Genomic DNA, 22045 nt, shown 5'->3' on the forward strand with positions numbered 1-22045 from the left:
GGAAATGACACAGATGGAAGAAGAAAGAGACTTGAGACTTAAAAGAAATGAAAGAACTCTACAAGAACTTTCTGACTCCATCAGAAAGAGCAATATAAGAATAATGGGCATACCAGAAGGAGAAGAAAGAGAGAAGGGAACAGAGAATATATTCAAACAAATTGTCGATGAGAACTTCCCAAATTTGTGGACAGAACTGGACCCTCGAATCCAAGAAGCAAATAGAACACCTAGTTACCTCAATCCCAACAGACCTTCTCCAAGGCACATTGTATTGAAGCTGTCTAAAATCAACGACAAAGAAAGAATCCTCAAGGCAGCCAGGGAAAAGAAGACGGTAACTTACAAAGGAAAGCCCATTAGATTATCATCAGATTTTTCAGCAGAAACTCTATAAGCCAGGAGGGAGTGGAACCAAATATTCAAACGATTGAAAGAGAGAAATCATGAGCCAAGAATAATATATCCAGCAAAGATATCCTTTAGATATGAAGGAGGAATAAAGACCTTTCCAGACATACCGAAGCTGAGGGAATTTTCTAAAACACGACCTGCACTACAAGAAATACTAAAGGAGGCTATTCGACCACCATCAACAGGGACAATTTGTGGCAACCAAAACTCAAAAAGGGGGAGAGTAAAGGCCTGAACCGGAATATGGGAATGGAGAAAGTAAGCGTGCTGAAGAAAATGGAATACTCTAAATATCAAACTTTCTTTTACATAAACTTAAGGGTAACCACACACAAAAAAATACAGAACTGAAATATATACTGAAATAAAAGAAGAAATAGAGGGAAACATCATAGAATACCTCCACACAGAAATAATAGACAACAACAAAAACGCAATGAAACAATGGAGACACAGACTTACCAGAAAACTAAAGATAGAATGACAGGAAATCCTCACATATCAATAATCACCCTAAATGTAAATGGACTGAACTCACCAATAAAAAGGCACAGAGCAGCAGATTGGATCAAAAAACTAAACCCAACCATACGCTGTCTCCAAGAGACACATCTCAGCTACAAGGACAAGCAAAGACTCAAAGTGAAAGGGTGGAAATTGACACTCCAAGCAAATGGTACCCAGAGAAAATCAGGTGTAGCCATAATGATATCAGATGAAACAGACTTCAAGGTGAAAAAGATAACAAGAGACAAAGATGGACATTTCATAATGGTGAAGGGGACAGTACAACAAGAAGACATAACAGTCATCAATATTTATGCCCCCAATCAGGGAGCACCGAAATACACCAAGCAACTACTAACAGAACTAAAGGGAGAAATTGACCAAAACACAATTATACTAGGGGACCTAAATACATCATTGACAGCTATGGATAGATCATCCAAACAGAAAATAAATAACGAAATAGTAGCCCTAAATGACACATTAGATGAAATGGACATAATTGACATTTATAGAGCACTTCATCCTAAAACATCAGACTATACATTCTTTTCTAGTATACATGGAACATTCTCAAGGATAGACCATATACTGGGACATAAAATCAGTCTCAACAAATTTAAGAAGATTGAAATCATACCATGCATATTCTCTGATCACAAGGCTTTGAAATTGGATATCAACTGTAAAAAGAAAGCGGGAAAAAAACACAAATACATGGAGATTAAATAACATACTTTTAAAGAAGGACTGGGTCAAAGAAGAAATTAGAGGAGAGATCAAAAGATACATAGAAACAAATGACAATGAAAATACATCCTACCAAAATTTTTGGGATGCAGCGAAAGCAGTTTTAAGAGGGAAATTTATCTCATTACAGGCCTATCTCAAGAAACAAGAAAACTCCCAAATAAATAACCTGATGTTACACCTTAAAGAACTAGAAAAAGAAGAACAAGTAAAACCCAAGGTCAGCAGAAGAAAGGAAATAAGAAAAATTAGAGCAGAACTAAATGAAATAGAGAACAAAAAGACAATAGAAAAAATTAATGTGACAAAGAGCTGGTTTTTTGAAAAGATTAACAAAATTGACAAACCCTTGGCTAGACTTACTAAGATAAAAAGAGAGAAGAGATATTGAGCAACTCCAAATTCACATGAATATCTCTTCTCTCTTTTAATCTTAGTAAGAATCATAGCTATTGTTATTTTGCTTGAAAAAAAAAAAAAAGAGAGAGAAGACACTGATTAACAAAATCAGAAACGTAAAAGGGGAAGTTATCACGGACACCACAGAAATACAAAGGATCATCCAAGAATACTATGAAGGACTATATGCCACCAAATTCAACAACCTAGAAGAATTGGACAAGTTCTTAGAAACATATAGCCTTCCAAGGCTGAACCATGAAGAACTGGAAAATCTAAACAGACCGATCACCAGTAACGGAATTGAATCAGTCATCCAAAACCTTCCCAAAAGCAAAAGTCCGGGACCAGATGGCTTCACTAGTGAATTCTACCAAACCTTCAAAGAGGATCTAATACCAATTCTGCACAAACTCTTCCAAAAATTGAAGAAGAGACAGTACTCCCTAACTCATTTTATGAGGCCAACATTACCCTGATACCAAAACCTGGTAAGGACAGCACAAAAAAGAAAACTACAGACCAATATCTCTAATGAATACCGATGCAAAAATCCTAAATAAAATTCTAGCAAATCGAATACAACAATGCATTAAAAAGATTATTCATCACGACCAAGTGGGGTTCATCCCGGGGCACAAGGATGGTTCAACATCGCAAATCCATCAATGTGATACATCACATAAACAAAATAAAGGACAAAAATCATATGATTATATCAATTGATGCAGAAAAAGCATTTGACAAGATACAACATCCATTTATGATTAAAACACTTAATAAAATGGGTATAGAAGGAAAATACCTTAACATAATAAAGGCCATATATGACAAGCCCTCTGCTAATCTCATAATTAATGGAGAAAAACTGAAGCCCTTTGCTCTACGTTCAGGAACACGACAGGGATGTCCCCTATCACCTCTGCTTTTCAACATAGTGTTGGAAGTCCTTGCCAGAGCAATCAGGCAAGAGAAAGAAATAAAAGGCATCAAATTGGGAATGAAGAAGTTAAATTATCACTCTTTGCAGATGACATGATGCTATATATAGAAAACCCTAAAGACTCCACCAAAAAGCTATTAGAAACAATCAACGAATACAGTAAAGTTGCCGGCTACAAAATCAACGCACAAAAGTCCATTGCCTTCCTATATACTAACAATGAAATCTCAGAAAAAGAAATACAAAAAACAATTCCTTTTGCAATTGCAGCAAAAAGAATAAAATACCTAGGAATAAACTTAACCAAGGATGTGAAAGACCTATATGCTGAAAACTATAAGACATTTTTGAAAGAAATTGAAGAAGACACAAAGAAATGGAAAGACATTCCGTGCTCATGGATTGGAAGAATCAACATAGTTAAAATGGCCATATTACCCAAAGCAATATACAGATTCAATGCAATCCCCATCAAAATCCCAATGGCATATTTTAAAGAAATAGAACAAAAAATCATCAGATTTGTTTGGAACCACAAAAGACCCCGAATAGCCAAAGCAATCTTAAGAAAAATGAACACACAATGGGATATATAGATGATGTAATACAGAATTGTACACCTGAAATCTATGTAATTTTACTAACAATTGTCACCCCAATAAATTAAAAAAAAAAAAAGAATAATAATAGAGGTATCACACTTCCTGACTTTGGCTTGTACTACAGGGCTACAATAATCAAAACAGCATGGTATTGGCAGAAAAACAGACACATAGACCAATGGAATAGAATTGAGAACCCAGAAATAAAACCACATAAATATGGACAGATAATTTTTGACAAAGAAGCTGAAAACATACAATGGATCAAAGACAGCCTCTTCAATAAATGGTGCTGGGAGAATTGGATAGCCACGTGAAAAATAATGAAACTGGACTGCTATTTGTTACCATGTACCAAAGTTAATTCAAAATGGATCAAAGACTTAAGCTTAAGACCTGACACAATAAACTGCATAGAAGAAAACATAGGTACTAAACTTATGGACCTTGGGTTCAAAGAGCATTTTATGAACTTGACTCCAAAGGCAATGGAAGTAAAAGCTAAAATAAACGAATGGGACTATATGAAACTTAAAAGCTTCTGCACAGCAAAAGAAACCATTGACAAAATAAAGAGGCCACCAACTGAATGGGAGAAGATTTTTGCAAACAGTGCCTCCGATAAGGGGCTAGTATCCAGAATATACAAGGAACTCATGCAACTCAACAAGTAAACAAACAACCCAATTGAAAAATGGGAAGAGGACTTGAAGAGACATTTCTCCAAAGAGGACATACAAATGGCAAATAGACATATGAAAAAATGCTCAACATCACTAATCATCAGAGAAATGCAAATCAAAACCACAATGAGATATCACCTCACCCCAGTCAGAATGGCTATCATCAACAAGACAAATAGTAACAAATGTTGGAGAGGCTGTGGATTAAAAGGAACCCTCATACACTGTTGGTGGGAATGCAGACTGGTGCAGCCGTTATGGAAGGCAGTGTGGAGGTTCCTCAAAAAATTACGAATAGAATTGCCATATTACCCAGCAATCCCTCTCCTGGGTATCTACCCAAAAAATCTGAAAACATTTAGAGATAAAGACACGTGTGCTCCAATGTTCATTGCAGCTTTGTTTATGGTGGCCAAGACATGGAAACAACCAAAATGTCCTTCGATAGATGAATGGATAAAGAAGTTGTGGTATATATACACAATGGAATACTATTCGCAGTAAGAAAAGATGATATAGGAACATTTGTGACAACATGGATGGATCTTGAGAGAGTAATGCTGAGCGAAACAAGTCAGACAGAAAAAGCAGAGAACCATGTGATTTCACTGATATGTGGTATATAAACCAAAAACAACAAAAGAACAAGACAAACAAATGAGAAACAGAAACTCATAGACACAGACAATAGTTTTAGTGGTTGCCAGAGGGTAAGGGGGGTGGGGGGTGGGAGATGAAGGTAAGGGGGATCAAGTATATGGTGATGGAAGGAGAACTGACTCTGGGTGATGAACACACAATGGGATTTATAGATGATGTAATACAGAATTGTACACCTGAAATCTATGTAATTTTACTAACAATTGTCACCCCAATAAATTTAATTTAAAAAAAAAAACAATTGAAAACATCAACAATGGAATGGATCACAGATAGAATCTGTGAGATAGAAGACAGGAACTTTGAAATTATCCAGTTAAATGAAAATAAACAAAAATGAATGGAAAAGAGTGAAGAGAGACTATAATGCTCTATGGGACACCATCTAAAGAACCAATTTGGAAATTATTAAAGTTCCAGAAGAAAATAGAGACTAGGGCACAAAGGTTATTTAAAGTTATAATGGCTGAGAACTTCTCAAATCTGGTGAGAGATTTGGATAGCCAAGTTCATGAAGCTCTAAGTCACCAAACAAAATCAACTTAAATAATCCCCTCTAAAACACTTAATAATAAAACTGTCAAAATCAAAGACAAAGAGAGAATCTTAAAAGTGGCAAGAGAAAAGCTTGTAACCTAAAAGGGATCTGTTATAAGGTTGCTAGCGGATTCCTCAACAGTAACTTTATAGGCCAAAAGAGTGTGGGATGATATATTCAAAGTGTTCAAAGTAAAAACCTGCCAATTGAGAATACCCTGTTTGGAAGTTAGCCTTCAGAAATGATACTTTCCCAGACAAAGAAAAGCTGAGGGAATTCGTCACCACTAGGCCTGCCTTACAAGAAACGTAGAATGAAATTCCTCAAGCTGAAACAAATGGCGCTAATTAGTAACATGAAAACAAATGAAAATATAAAGGTAAGGATATATGGTCAAATTCAGAATACTCTAATACTGTAATATAGTGGTATATGGACTACTTAACTCACGTATAAAGGTTAAATGACAAGAGTATTAGAAATGACAATACAATAATTTATTAATGAATACACAATATAAAAAGAGGTCAACTGACAACAAAAACAAAAGGGGGGGTGAATGAACGGGTAGAATTTTTGTATACAATTGAAATTATTTGCATAAAATATAATGTTGTATCTATAACATGTTTTATGTCAGCCTATGGTAACCCAAGAAGAAAAACCTACAATAGATTCATAAAAGAAAAAGAGATGGGAATCAAACCATACCATTATAGAGAAGCATCCATTCACCAAGGAAGGCAGCAAGAGAGTATGAAATGAACAAAGGAAATACAAAACAGCAAGAAAGCAATTAAAAAGATGGCCTTAGTAATCCCTTCCTATCAGTAGCTACTCTAAATGCAAATGGTTAAATTCTCCAATCGAAAGGCAGAGAGTGGCTATATGGATTTAAAAAAACAAAAACAAAAAAACAACCTAAGACACAAATAGACACAAATAGACTCAAACCTAAGACACAAATAGACTCAAATATAAGAGACTCACTTCAGATTTAAGGATGCATATAGGCACAAAGAGAAGATATCCCATATAGGTGGAAATCAAGAGAGCACGGGTAGCTATATTCACATCAGACAAAATAAACTTTCAGCTAAAAATGGTAACAAGAGACAAGGTTATTAAATAATGAAAAAGGGCTCAATTCATGAAAAAGATGTAATAGTCATAAATATATATTCAACCAACATTGGGTTACCTAAATATATAAAGCAAATAGTAACATATCTGAAGGTAGAAATAGACAATAATATAATAATAGGGATTTATCCCTGAGATACAAGGATGGTTCAACATACATAAATTAATAAGTGTGATACGACACATTAATAGAATGAAAGATAAAAATCATATGATGATTTCAATAGATGCAGAAAACACATTTGACAAAATATAACATCCTTTCCTGATAAAAACCCTAAACATATAGGGTACAAAAGGAACATACCTCAACACCATAAAGGTCATATACAAAAAGCCCAGATCTAATACTCAATGGTGAAAAATTGAAAGCTTTTTCAAGATCAGAAGCAAGTCAAGGATGCCCACTCTCACCACTCTTATTCAATATAGTACTGGAAGTCCTACCTAAAACAATTAGGCAAGACAAAGAAATAAAATTGTCACTATTTGAAGATGATATGATTTTGTATATAGGAAATCCCAAAGACTCAACCAAAAAACTTGGAACTAATCAGTAATTTCAGTAAATTGCAGGATATAAAATCAATATACAGAAATCAGTTGCATTTCTGTACACCAATAATGAAACATCTGAAGAAGAAATAAAACTATCCCATTCACAATAGCAAAAAAAAAAAAAAAAAAATACCTAGCAATGAATTTAAGCAAGGAAGTGAAAGATTTGTACAACAAAAAATTCAAGACACCGATGGAAGAAATTGAAGAAGACACAAACAAATAGAAAGACATCCCATGTTCATGGATTGGAAGAATTAATATTGTTAAACTGTCTATACTACCCAAAATCATCTATAGGTTCAGTGAAATCTTTTTAAAAATTCCAATGGCATTCTTCACAGAAATAGAAAAACACAATCCTAAAATTTGGATGGAACTACAAGACACCCCAATAGCCAAAACCATCATGAGAATAAACAAATTCACATTTTCTAAATTCAAACTGTACTACAAAGGCATAGTTATATAAATAGTATTATACTGGCATCAAAATACATAAATAGACCAATGGAACAGAATATAAAGCCCAGAAATAAACCCCCACAAGCAGAGTCAACAAACATTTGACAAGGCAACTAAGAACATCCAATGGGGAAAGGATAGTCTCTTCAACAAATTGTGTTGGGAAAATGACTACCTCATGCAGAAAAATGAAATTGGACCCCATCTTACAGCACTCACAAAGAATAACTTAAAAGGCATTAAACACATAAACATAAGACCCGATACAGTAAAATTCATAGAAGAAAACATAAGAAAAAGATCCTTGACATTGGTCTTGGCAATCGTTTTTTGGATATGAAACCAAAAGTACAAGTAACAAAAGAAAATTCAGTAAGTGGGACTATGTTAAACCAAAAAACTTCTGCACAGCAAAAGGAACAATCCACTAAATGAAAAGGCATCCTACAAAATGGAAGAAAATATTTGCAAACCATATATTGGATAAGAGATTCATATCCAAAAAATATAAAGAATACATACAACTCAATAAAAAAAAAAAAAAAGCAAACAACCTGGTTAACAAATGGGCAGAAGAACTGAACAGACATTTTCTGAAAGTGGCCAACAAAATGGCCAATAATTACATGAAAAGATGCTCAACATCACACTAATCATCAGGGAAATGCAAATCTGAGCCACAATGAGATGTGGCTTAGATTTACCTGTTAAAATGGCTATCATCGAGAAGATAAGAGATAAGTGTTGGTGAGAATGTGGAGAAAAGGGAACCCTTGTGCACTGTTGATGGGAATGTAAATTGGTTCAGCCAATATGGAAAATAGTATGGAGGTTCCTCAAAAAGTAAAAGTAGAACTACCATATGATCCAGCAATCATACTTCTGGGTATATGTCCAACAGAAATGAAAACAGGATATGGAGAAGATAACTGCATCCCATGTTTACTGCAGCATTGTTCACAACAGCCAACATATGGAAACAACCCAAGTGTCCATCAATGGATGAATAGCTAAAGATGTGGTACATACATACAATGGAATAGTATTCAGCCATGAGAAAGAAGGACCACTGCCATTTGTGATAACACGGATGAATCTTGAGGGCATTATGCTAAGTGAGATAAGTTAGAGAAAGACAAATACTGCATGATATCTCTCATATATGGAATCTAAAAAAGCCAAACTCATAGAACTAGATAATAGAATAATTACCGTGGGTTGGGGAGTAGGAGAATTGGGTGATGTTGTTAAAGGGTATATATTTGCAACCAGAAGATGCATAAGTCCTGGGGAGCTAATGCACAGCATAGTTATTATAGTCAAAAATACTGTATTATAAACTTCAAAGATGCTGAGAGTAGAACTTAAATGTTCTCACCAGAAAAATAATGAAAATTATGTGACGTGATAGAGGTGTTAGCTAACAGTGGTAATCATATTGCAATATATAATTGTATAAAATCAACACACAATACACCTTAACCTTACACAAGGTTATATGTCAAGTATATCTCATTTAAAAAACTCTCAAAATTCCACTATAAAAACCAACAATACAATTAGAAAATGAGCAAAAGACATGAAAAGACATTTCACCGAAAAATAATATATGGCAAATGCTGTAGGCTGAAGGTTTGTGTCCCCCCAAATTAATATGTTGAAATCCTAACCCCCAAGGTGATGGCAGAAGGATATGGGGGCCTTTGGAGATGATCTGGCTATGAGGGCAGAGACCTATTGAATGGGATAAGTACCTTATAAAAGAGGCCCCAGAGAACGCTCTCACCCCTCCTGCCATATGAAGTTACAGTGAACAGATGGCTATCTAGGAAGAGAGTTCTCACCAGACACCAAAAGTGCCAGCACCTTAATCTTGAATTTTCCAGCCTCCAGAACTGTGAGAAATAAATTTCTACTGTTTTTTAAGCTACTCATTCTGTGGTATTTTGTTGTAGCAGCCTTAGCAGACTAACACAGCAAATAAGCCCATGAAAAATGTTCAACATTATTAATCCTTAGGGAAATGTAAATCATAATCACAGTAAGATATCACTATATGCTTATTAGTACACATAAAATGTAAAACATCTAAAATTCCAAATGTTGGGGAGGATGCAGAGAACTGCATGTCACAAAAAATTGATGGTGGGAATGTAAAATAGTATACAAGTTCTGACAATTAAGTTTGCGAACTTGTTGCAATGATATTACTAGCCTTTTTTGATATCAGAGGGATTATTCATTATGAATTTGTACCAACTGGACAAACAGTTAGCCAAGTTTAATATTTGGAAGTGCTGAAAAGGCTGCATGGAAAAGTTAGACGACCTGAACTTTTCGCCAACAATGCATGGCTCTTGCATCATGAATTGTTGCACCACCTCCCATGGCACTGCCTGTGAAGTTTTTAGCCAGTAAACAAATAACTGTTGGAACACCCTCTCTACTCACCTGATCTGGCCCCCAATGACTTCTTCCTTTATCCGAAGATAAAGGAAATATTGAAAGGAAGACATTTTGATGACATTCAGTACATCAAGGATAATAAAATGACAGCTCTAATGGCCATTCCAGAAAAAGAGTTCCAAAATTGCCTTGAAGGGTGGACTAGGTGCTGGCATCAGTGCATAGCTTCCCAAGGAGAGTACTTCAAAGGTGACCATAGTGATACTCAGCAATGAGATATGTAGCACTTTTTCTAGGATGAGTTTGCAAAGTTAATTGTCCTCGTAGCCACTCTGGAAAAAATTCAGCACGGTCTTTAAAAATCTAAACATATACTTACCATACAACTCAGCAATCATATTGATGGGCATTTATCCCACAGGAATGAAATCTTTTGTCAACCAAAAAAACTTTTCGTGAATGTTTATAGGAACTTTATTTGCAATAGCTCCAAACTGGAAGAACCCAAATGTCCTTCAACAGGTAATTGGGTAAGAAAAATATGGTGAAGCCATATTATGGAATTGTACTTGGCAATAAAAAGGAATGAACTATGAATACACACAACTCAATGGAAACCAGTGGATTTATGCTGTGTGAAAAGAGCCGATCTAAAAAGGTAACATTTTTTAAATGACAAAACCATAGAGAAGAAGATCAGATTAGTGGTTGAAAGTGGTTGGGGAAGGAGAAAGGATGGTATGATTAGAGGAGTGTAGCATGAGGGTGATGGGATAGTCTGTATCCTGCTTGTGGTGGTGGTCACATGAATCTAGGTATGTGATAAAATGGCATAGAAATATACCACACATTCTACCAATGTCAGTTTTCTAAAGTTGATATTGTTCTATTAACAGTCATGCAAAATGGTACCTTTGGGGAACTGGGTGAAGGGTACATTGGATTTCTCTGCGTTATTTTTCACCTTTCTGTTATTCTGTTATTTTAAAATAAAAAGTTTACATCATCTATAAATCCCATTGTGTGTTCACCACCCAGAGTCAGTTCTCCTTCCATCACCATATATTTGATCCCCCTTACCCTCTTGTACACCTGAAATCTATGTAATTTTACTAACAATTGTCACCCCAATAAATTAAAAAAATAAATTTAAAAAAAGTTTAAAAAAGAGCAAGAGGCAACATGTTAAGTAAATGTGTGCTGACAAAATTAAAATAAAATTTAAAAGCAGCAACAATATCAAACCAAAAACAATAATTGTAAGATTATAATGCTCATTACTGATGGCGATGTGGAGAAATACGAAATACTACTGGAAAAATGAAATATCACTGCCCTTTAGGAAGGCAATCTGGAATCTATTAAAGCATAAAAATTCTCATAATAGTTGGCAATTTCACCCCCTGAGACTATCCAGGAACTGGAAACAAACTATGTAGGTATCAGTAGGTGAAAGGAGGAGCAACTTTTGATACACTCACACCATGGAATATTATCTAGCCAGTACTTGGAATCACAAGTACCTTGGAGATATTTCCATGAAATTGTTAAGTGATAAGTGTAAGACATAGGAAAGGGTGTTAGTATACGTGTGTATGCATGTATACATATATGTGTATCTATACATGATTGTAAGAGTAAGGAGAAATATAGAATGCCATAGGCTGTAGGCAAGGGTTAATGGGGGACCACAATTAGGTGATGCTGAGGTGGGGAAGAGGGACTGGGATGTCATCTATCATAAAAACAACATGGATATGAGGTGTGATCAAACAATACAGTGAATGTTTAAATTTTAAAAAATTATTACAGTAAAAGACATATTGCCATTAATCCCCCTCAAAATACCACCCCCCTCGCTTTAAACACACTTATCCCATTGTTCTTGCCACTTTCTGAAGCAGTTCTGGAAGTCCTATTTCATGTCTTTTAGTTGCACTGTCATGGCTGCCTCAATGTCCTGAATGATTTTGATGTTGGGGAGGAGCCAGAAGTCTCACGGTGCCAGATTCATTGAATAAGGTGGCTGAGGGCACACCATAATGTTCTTATTTGACAGAAATTGCCATATCAGAAGCAATGTGTGACATGGAGTGTTGTCATGATGGAGTATGATTTATAGCACACTTTAAAACACACCTTCTCTCAACCGTAGCTCACACCCAACTGACTGCATTGAACAAGTTGAAACTTGTCATACACTGTTACTAAGGTTCGATATGCTGCTTCCAATATTGAAGGTCCTTGCCTTTCCGTTGGATGGCACTCGGCAGCAGCATTCACCATATTTTGTGATCACAATGGAAAAGCTCTGTGTCACACATAGCTTCTGATATGGCAATTTCTGTCAAATAAAAACATTACAGTGTGTCCTCATCCACCTTATTCATCAGATCTGGCACCGTCTGACCTCTGGCTCTTCCCCAAAGTCAAAACGACCATGAAAGGGAAACGTTTCGAATCGATTCAGGATATCGAGGTAGCCATGACAGTGCAACTAAAGACACTCATGAAAGAGGACTTCCAGAACTGCTTCAGAAAGTGGTAAGAATGATGGGATAAGTGTGTTTAAAGTGAGGGGGAGTATTTTGAGGGGGATTAATGGCAATGTGTCTTTTACTGTCATAATTTCTTTTTAATTTGAACATTCACCGTATTGTTTAATCACACCTCGTATAGCCTGTTTATATCAAATTGTATGTGTGACTTTGAGTGTGTCTGTATAAAAAGAATAAAATAACAGTCACCAAAAATGTTAGGCGCATTACCATAAAGTGGTAGGATTACAGAAATTTTTCATGTTCTCTATATTTCTATGTGCTGTTGGAATTCTTTATAATGAGTGTGTATTACTCATATAATCAGAAAAGAGCCACTTTTTCCATTACAAAATAAGAAGCAATGAACAATGGAAAAATGCAATAGGAGGGTTAGAAATTAATTTGAGAAAATCACTCCAAGAAAAATACAACAGAGATGTAGAGATGGAACACAGAAATGGTAACAATGTTAGAGTGTTGTCAGGAGTTACAGCGTCTGACTAACAGGAGTTCCAGGGAAAAAAAGAGGGACGGAAATTATCAAATTAAAAAATACATCTTTTTCCCCAGTACTGAAGGTTAATAAGAGTCTCCAGATTGAAAGTGTACACTGAATGTTTAGCACAGTGAATAAAAAGAAACTTCAGGATTATCAATAATAAATTTCAGAAGTACTAATTGGCAGTTGCAAAATAGTCAGGGGGATGTAAAGTACAGGTTAGGGAATATAGTTAATAATATTGTAATAACTATATAAAGTGTCAGGTGGGTGCAAGACCTATTGGCCGGATCACTTTGTAAGTTATATGAATGTCTAACCATTGTGTTATACACTTGAAATGAATACAATATTGAATATCAATTGTAATTGAAATTTGTTTTAAAAAATCCCAACTGAAGTCACAAACACATGGATTTGAAATCATATTAAACCTATACCCACAAAAAAGTTTTCAAAACACCAGGGATAAAATAGGCTCCTAAAAGCTAAAGAAAAAATAAAACCAAGCCATACACAAATGGCTGGGAATAACATTGTCATCACCCTTCTCACCAAGAGCATTTTATACTAGAACACATTGGAGCAATGCCTCCAAGTTTCTGAAGGGTAATTTCAACTCTGAATTTTACATACAGTTCACCTATCCATCAAGTATGCAAGTTTAAAAAACAAAAAGTGTTCTTTTTTTTTTTTTTTTTTCAGGCATGCAAAAAACTCAAAAACTGTACCTCCTACATACCTTTTCTTAGGAGACTACTGAGGAATTTCTTGAACACAATAAAGGAGTAAAGGAAGACATAGGATCCAAGAAACAGGAAAGCAGAGAAGAAAGTCATGCAGAGTTCCTGGAGAACAACTACTTCAAATTGCAACAGGAGATCAAAGAGTTCTGGAAGGAAGATCTCTAGGAGAAAGGACAGAACACATTCGATAGAACACAGACACATTTGAACATTGGAAAATGTTCCCAGTTTTCCATGCAGTAACTTGTGTGCATTTAATTCTGTGCAGGTTTATTACATATGTAGGTTCATGCATCCACCCCCACAGCCAAGATACAGAACACTGTCATCACCCTAGGGTCCCTCTGTTGCCCTTTTATAACCTCACTCATCTCTCTTCCCCCCAACCTCTGGCAGTGACTAATCTGTTTTCTATCTCTATACTTTTTTCATTTTATGAATGTTATATAAATGGATTCCTACAGTACATAACCTTTTAGTATTGATTTTCTTTCACTGAGTATAATTCCCTTGAGGTCCATTGTTGTTGCTGTATCAATAGTTCATTTTTTTTTTCATACCAAGGAATACTATTCCATTGTCATGGATATACTACAGTTTGTTAACTATTCACCCAAAGGAGGACATCTGGGTCATTTCCAGTTTGGGTCTATTATGAATAAAGCTGCTGTGAACATTTGTATATAGGTTTATGTGTATGTTTTATTTTCCTGACATAAATGAGTAAGAGTGTAATTGCTGGTCATATGGTAAACTAAGGTTTAGTTTCATTGGAAACTGTCAGACCTTTTTCCAGAGTGGCTGTACTGTTTTATATCCCCACCAGAAATGTGCAAGACATTCAGTTTCTTCACATCCTTGCCAGCATTTGGGGTTGTCATTATTTTTAAAATGTTATTCTGACTGTGTTTTTCATTTGCATTTCTCTAATGGTTAATGATGTCAAACAACTTTTTTTTGGTCACTTTTATTTTTATTTTTTATAATATTTTTTATTAGTTTCAGGTGCACAAAACAATGTAATAGTTAGACATTTATCATTTATATCCCTCACACTGTGTCAACCCCCGTCCCCCATCCACTATCCCTCTGACATCACACACAGCCATTACATTTCCACTCTCTCTATTCTTAATGCTGTACTCCGCTTCTTGTAAAGAATTTTTTTCCTATGGATTTCCAAATGCTTTAGCACTGTTTGTTGAAAAGACTATTGTTCCTCTACTGAATTGCTTGTGTACCTAAAAATCAGTTGAGTAGGTTTGTGTGGGTCTGTTTGGGGGTTTTCTACTCATTGGCAGTGATCTCTGTGTGTCTATCTCTCCCCCAATACCAATGTGTCTTGATTATACAGCAAGCCTTAATATCAGGTAGAGGATTCCTCCCACTTTATTATTTTTCCCCAAATTATTTTAGCTGTTCTAGGGCCTGTGCCTCTCCATATAAATTTTAGAATATCCACAGGTTTTTAAAGGTTAGAAAATGTTCACAATGCATTGTCCCCTCCCCCATTTAAAATCTCTAAGTAGAAACAGTACCTTGGATCCTTGCTATCAAAATCGGAGAAGGCTGTGGGTGAAGGTCAGGAAAACTATCCACTATTTATTTACAAAGTTGATTTATACTTAGCAGTGACCTAAGTAAGACCACCTAGTCCAATCCTTATAGATAAGGTAACATACTCTGGGTATGGTCTTATTCCAAGTTTCAGGGTCAGTAAGTAGCACAGTGGGGAATAAAACATACATAGGTATTCTAAACGTCTAGTTTTCCCCCATTCCTCTCACCCACACAATTAGTTTTCATTTTGTTCTCTTGATCTTGGTCTCCTTCCTAAGCCCCCTTAGCCAGCGTGCAAGTGTGTGTGTGTACAGCAGATGCTGGAGCCTGCTTCCGCTGGAATTGTAAGTTTTTTGCCCCTAAACCTGAAATTGAAAAGGGAAGAAATCTCTATATGTAAATAACACCTTTCACACGTGAGGATTGCCTCCAACCTACAAACACATCAAATATGCTATGGTCTCCCAGGTGTGAGATGACATTGCGGAGAGTGGGAAGTATGTGGCAGTCTGTAGGTGAGGGAATTCTAACATGTCACTGAAATGTTGGGCTTGGCCCTGAGAGGGTCACCTTTAGAGGCTCCTCATCATTCAAGGCTTGGTTCAAGTGTTAGACTCCAAACTTCCAAGCTAAGGGAGCCCCGGTTTCACAGCCCTTAACTCTCTATCCCGTTAACCTTTCCAATTTCTTAATTACATTTTCAATATTTAATATCTGAAATAATCTTATTTGCTCAATTATTTATTTAATCCTGCCACCTCTGTTCCTGCTTTGAGGACAGAGATCTTTATATATTATCCAATATTGTATCCACAGCACCTAGAATACTGCCTGGCCCATAGTTGGCCCTCAATAAATATTCATCAAATTGAAGAATAAGCTGAGAGGATGTGGTCAACTGGACAGCAACACCTACTACACAGCTACAGTGATGAAGACACTGAATCAACACAGGATGGATTAAAAGAGCAAAAAGTAGTTTTAGGTCTCACAGACCTAAATGTGAAAAGCAAGACCATGAAAGCTTCAGAAAAGGCAGTTTAGGGGATTCTGTTCATGACTTTGGAGTAGAGAAAAGATAGATATATTTGACACAAAAATTAAGAAATTGTGTTCATCAAAATGTACCATTAAAGAAGGAAAAAAACAACACTTCCGGAAAAATGGCGGAGTGAGGTGAGCCTCTGTAAAGGTCCCCTGGAATTTACAAAGAATCGAACAACAAAAACTCCACAAAGGACTCCCTGCACAGCAGACAGGCAACACGAAGAGGCCCACTACTGACTGAAATCACCTACAGGTGGGAGATTCGCGCGAGTGGAGGGAGGAGGAAAGGGAGAAGGGCGCGGAGACGGAGCCGCGGGCGCAGGACGCAGACCTAGCTCAGTGCGCCGAGCTCGCTGCTTCCCGGAACTACCGCAGCTGCGGGAGATCGGACTGCTAGGGCTCCGCCAGGGCTCCACAGGGCTGAGGGACAGCATATAACACGGCTGAACCCAACGCTCACGGCAGAGACCTCGGAGAAAAGACTGAGGAAAAAGGCTGAAAACAGTGGTTTAAGCCCGCACTGCCGAGCAGAGAACGGAGCCTTAGGCACTGAGACTAGCCGCCCCTCCCTCCCTCCCAGAGCTCGCCCGCCCCACCTGCCCGGTGCTAGAAGCGAAACAGTAGCAGTGTCAGATCAAAACAACAGAAAATTTGCTGTTTTGAGAACTGTGGCCTCAAACACAAATTCACAGCCCAACTAGTTCCAGCAAAGGGAGAGAGCTGTGGAAGCAGGACCGGCTGTGGTGGTGGTCGCCGCCATTGCTCTGGGCCACCTCTCACAACTCACCCCGCCCCTGACCCCACCTATCTGGGCGGATCCCTGCAGGAGTAAACAGAACTGCTGAAACATACGGGCTCTGAATCAGGAGCTGGAAGAGCTTTGGAACATCAAAAGCTCTCCGCATACCCACCGGGACACTGCGCCCTGTGACCTAGACGAACTATTAACAGAGGAGAAGCCCGTCTCCCAGGGAATCCCCCATTGTGTGAGAAGTTGGAATAGTGCAGAGAAAACATAGCACTACTGTGTGGGAGAAGAAAAATAAGTTGCAGTTGGAGAAATAATAAAACATTCTACCAACAAGTACTGGCAAACAAAAGAAAGACTTCTTTCTATCAACCTGTTGCAGAAGTCACTCCTGTAGATGTCTAGGAAGAGAAATAGTAAACCAGTAATCGCCATGAATAACCAAGGCAACAAGATAGCTCAGAAAGAAAGTGAAAAATCTCCAGAGAAGGCACTTAAAGATACAGAAATATGTGACTTAAATGACAGAGAATTCAAGATTGCAGTTCTGAAAAACTCAACGAGATACAAGAAAACACAGATAGGCAGTTAAAGGAACTCAGAAACTCAATCAAAGAACAGCATGAGCATTTTACGAAAGAGATTGAAATCTTAAAAAGAACCAAATAGAATTTCTGGAGATTAAGAACTCAATAGAAGAAATTAAGAATGAAATAACCAGCTTAGGTAGTAGAGTTGACCAGATGGAGCAAAGAATCAGTGACATCGAAGATAGAAACCTGGAAATGACACAAATAGAAGAAGAAAGAGACTTGAGACTTAAAAGAAATGAAAGAACTCTACAAGAACTTTCTGACTCCATCAGAAAGAGCAATATAAGAATAATGGGCATACCAGAAGGAGAAGAAAGAGAGAAGGAACAGAGAATATATTCAAACAAATTGTCGATGAGAACTTCCCAAATTTGTGGACAGAACTGGACCCTCGAATCCAAGAAGCAAATAGAACACCTAGTTACCTCAATCCCAACAGACCTTCTCCAAGGCACATTGTATTGAAGCTGTCTAAAATCAACGACAAAGAAAGAATCCTCAAGGCAGCCAGGGAAAAGAAGACGGTAACTTACAAAGGAAAGCCCATTAGATTATCATCAGATTTTTCAGCAGAAACTCTACAAGCCAGGAAGAGTGGAACCAAATATTGAAACTATTGAAAGAGAGAAATCATGAGCCAAGAATAATATATACAGCAAAGATATCCTTTAGATATGAAGGAGGAATAAAGACCTTTCCAGACATACAGAAGCTGAGGGAATTTTCTAATACACGACCTGCACTACAAGAAATACTAAAGGAGGCTATTCGACCACCATCAACAGGGACAATTTGTGGCAACCAAAACTCAAAAAGGAGGAGAGTAAAGGCCTGAACCGAATATGGGAATGGAGAAAGTAAGCGTGCTGAAGAAAATGGAATACTCTAAATATCAAACTTTCTTTTACATAAACTTAAGGGTAACCACTCAAAATAAATCCAGAATTGAAATATATACTGAAATAAAAGAAGAAACAGAGGGAAACATCATAGAATACCACCACACAGAAATAATAGACAACAACAAAAGGCAAAGAAACAATGGAGACACAACCTTACCAGAAAACTAAAGATAGAATGACAGGAAATCCTCACATATCAATAATCACCCTAAATGTAAATAGAATGACCTCACCAATAAAAAGGCACAGAGTAGCAGATTGGATCAAAAACTAAACCCAACCATATGCTGTCTCCAAGAGACACATCTCAGCTACAAGGACAAGCATAGACTCAAAGTGAAAGGGTGGAAATTGACACTCCAAGCAAATGGTGCCCAGAGAAAATCAGGTGTAGCCATAATGATATCAGATGAAACAGACTTCAAGGTGAAAAAGATAACAAGAGACAAAGATGGACATTTCGTAATGGTGAAGGGACTGTACAACAAGAAGACATAACAGTCATCAATATTTATGCCCCCAATCAGGGAGCACCGAAATACACCAAGCAACTACTAACAGAACTAAAGGGAGAAATTGACCAAAACACAATTATACTAGGGGACTTAAATACATCATTGACAGCTATGGATAGATCATCCAAACAGAAAATAAATAACGAAATAGTAGCCCTAAATGACACATTAGATGAAATGGACATAATTGACATTTATAGAGCACTTCATCCTAAAACATCAGACTATACATTCTTTTCTAGTGTACATGGAACATTCTCAAGGATAGACCATATATTGGGACATAAAATCAGTCTCAACAAATTTAAGAAGATTGAAATCATACCATGCATATTCTCTGATCACAAGGCTTTGAAATTGGATATCAACTATAAAAAGAAAGCGGGAAAAAACACAAATACATGGAGATTAAACAACATACTTTTAAAGAAGGACTGGGTCAAAGAAGAAATTAGAGGAGAGATCAAAAGATACATAGAAACAAATGACAATGAAAATACATCCTACCAAAATTTTTGGGATGCAGCGAAAGCAGTTTTAAGAGGGAAATTTATCTCATTACAGGCCTATCTCAAGAAACAAGAAAACTCCCAAATAAATAACCTCATGTTACACCTTAAAGAACTAGAAAAAGAAGAACAAGTAAAACCCAAGGTCAGCAGAAGAAAGGAAATAACAAAAATTAGAGCAGAACTAAATGAAATAGAGAACAAAAAGACAATAGAAAAAATTAATATGACAAAGAGCTGGTTTTTTGAAAAGATTAACAAAATTGACAAACCCTTGGCTAGACTTACTAAGATAAAAAGAGAGAAGACACTGATTAACAAAATCAGAAACGTAAAAGGGGAAGTTATCACGGACACCACAGAAATACAAAGGATCATCCAAGAATACTATGAAGGACTATATGCCACCAAATTCAACAACCTAGAAGAAATGGACAAGTTCTTAGAAACATATAGCCTTCCAAGGCTGAACCATGAAGAACTGGAAAATCTAAACAGACCGATCACCAGTAACGAAATTGAATCAGTCATCCAAAACCTTCCCAAAAGCAAAAGTCCGGGACCAGATGGCTTCACTAGTGAATTCTACCAAACCTTCAAAGAGGATCTAATACCAATTCTGCACAAACTCTTCCAAAAATTGAAGAAGAGACAGTACTCCTAACTCATTTTATGAGGCCAACATTACCCTGATACCAAAACCTGGTAAGGACAGCACAAAAAAGAAAACTACAGACCAATATCTCTAATGAATACCGATGCAAAAATCCTAAATAAAATTCTAGCAAATCGAATACAACAATGCATTAAAAAGATTATTCATCACGACCAAGTGGGGTTCATCCCGGGGCACAAGGATGGTTCAACATACGCAAATCCATCAATGTGATACATCACATAAACAAAATAAAGGACAAAAATCATATGATTATATCAATTGATGCAGAAAAAGCATTTGACAAGATACAACATCCATTTATGATTAAAACACTTAATAAAATGGGTATAGAAGGAAAATACCTTAACATAATAAAGGCCATATATGACAAGCCCTCTGCTAATCTCATAATTAATGGAGAAAAACTTAAGCCCTTTGCTCTACGTTAAGGAACACGACAGGGATGTCCCCTATCACCTCTGCTTTTCAACATAGTGTTGGAAGTCCTTGCCAGAGCAATCAGGCAAGAGAAAGAAATAAAAGGCATCCAAATTGGGAATGAAGAAGTTAAATTATCACTCTTTGCAGATGACATGATGCTATATATAGAAAACCCTAAAGACTCCACCAAAAAGCTATTAGAAACAATCAACGAATACAGTAAAGTTGCCGGCTACAAAATCAACGCACAAAAGTCCATTGCCTTCCTATATACTAACAATGAAATCTCAGAAAAAGAAATACAAAAACAATTCCTTTTGCAATTGCAGCAAAAAGAATAAAATACCTAGGAATAAACTTAACCAAGGATGTGAAAGACCTATATGCTGAAAACTATAAGACATTTTTGAAAGAAATTGAAGAAGACACAAAGAAATGGAAAGACATTCCGTGCTCATGGATTGGAAGAATCAACATAGTTAAAATGGCCATATTACCCAAAGCAATATACAGATTCAATGCAATCCCCATCAAAATCCCAATGGCATATTTTAAAGAAATAGAACAAAAAGTCATCAGATTTGTTTGGAACCACAAAAGACCCCGAATAGCCAAAGCAATCTTAAGGAAAAAGAACAATAATGGAGGTATCACACTTCCTGACTTTGGCTTGTACTACAGGGCTACAATAATCAAAACAGCATGGTATTGGCAGAAAAACAGACACATAGACCAATGGAATAGAATTGAGAACGCAGAAATAAAACCACATAAATATGGACAGATAATTTTTGACAAAGAAGCTAAAAACATACAATGGAGCAAAGACAGCCTCTTCAATAAATGGTGCTGGGAGAATTGGATAGCCACGTGCAAAAGAATGAAACTGGACTGCTATTTGTCACCATGTACCAAAGTTAATTCAAAATGGATCAAAGACTTAAGCATAAGACCTGACACAATAAACTGCATAGAAGAAAACATAGGTACTAAACTTATGGACCTTGGGTTCAAAGAGCATTTTATGAACTTGACTCCAAAGGCAATGGAAGTAAAAGCTAAAATAAACGAATGGGACTATATGAAACTTAAAAGCTTCTGCACAGCAAAAGAAACCATTGACAAAATAAAGAGGCCACCAACTGAATGGGAGAAGATTTTTGCAAACAGTGCCTCCGATAAGGGGCTAGTATCCAGAATATACAAGGAACTCATGCAA

The sequence above is a fragment of the Rhinolophus sinicus genome, linkage group LG02 (assembly GCF_036562045.2).
Source record: "Rhinolophus sinicus isolate RSC01 linkage group LG02, ASM3656204v1, whole genome shotgun sequence".
Taxonomy (NCBI): domain Eukaryota; kingdom Metazoa; phylum Chordata; class Mammalia; order Chiroptera; family Rhinolophidae; genus Rhinolophus; species Rhinolophus sinicus.